The sequence below is a fragment of the Magnolia sinica genome, chromosome 2 (assembly GCF_029962835.1).
Source record: "Magnolia sinica isolate HGM2019 chromosome 2, MsV1, whole genome shotgun sequence".
Taxonomy (NCBI): Eukaryota; Viridiplantae; Streptophyta; class Magnoliopsida; order Magnoliales; family Magnoliaceae; genus Magnolia; species Magnolia sinica.
In genome coordinates, this window is record NC_080574.1 from 76,821,180 (window position 1) to 76,821,925 (window position 746).

The window sequence follows — 746 nt, forward strand, 5'->3', positions numbered from 1 at the left end:
CTACCCTTCTTTCTTTGATGGGGAAGAAGAGAGCGCCCGTGGATAAAGTCAGGCCTAGCCGCCCAACTCGTGCATGGAGGCCGAGAGGTGCCACCATGAGCACGACCGCCGCTCGTGAATTTCAGACCAAGCGGGACCTTGATCCTCGAGCTCCCATTGGAAGAACCTTGTTGGCGGAGCTATCACATGAAGTCTATGAAGGCCGTAGGGTCATTTTTGAGGCTCATGTAGATCCGCGGCTATATGGCGAGTTTCTGTTGTTGGAGCGCCTGGAAGAAGCTGGTTGGTGTCCCTTATTTGAGGGTAAGTATCGTGCAAATGCAAGTACTGTTCGAGCTTTTTATGCCAACATTCGTGATCCTTCGCTGGAGCCTCTGCAGTTCAAGATTCCTTGTAGTAGCGGTTGGGAGGCCACGGTCAACGTCACTTTGATATCCCGACTTCTGAATATGCCACTTGGTGAGGTGCATGCCAGTGAGAAGAATTTGAACAATATGTGCAAGAGGGATCGTCGCACCCGATTCTTGTGTGGTCGACTGGTCGAATGGCAACCGAATAGAAGTCTTCTAGCTACCAACTTGACAGATGATTTTCGCTTGCTTCACCACATGTGTACGTTTAATGTATATCCAAGGTGGAGCAACCGCAGCGAGTGTACGCGCCTGATGGTAGATTTTCTGTATCAAGTGGGGCAAAGAGCGAAGTTATGTGTGCCGATGTACATCTTGCGTCAGATTATCCTTATC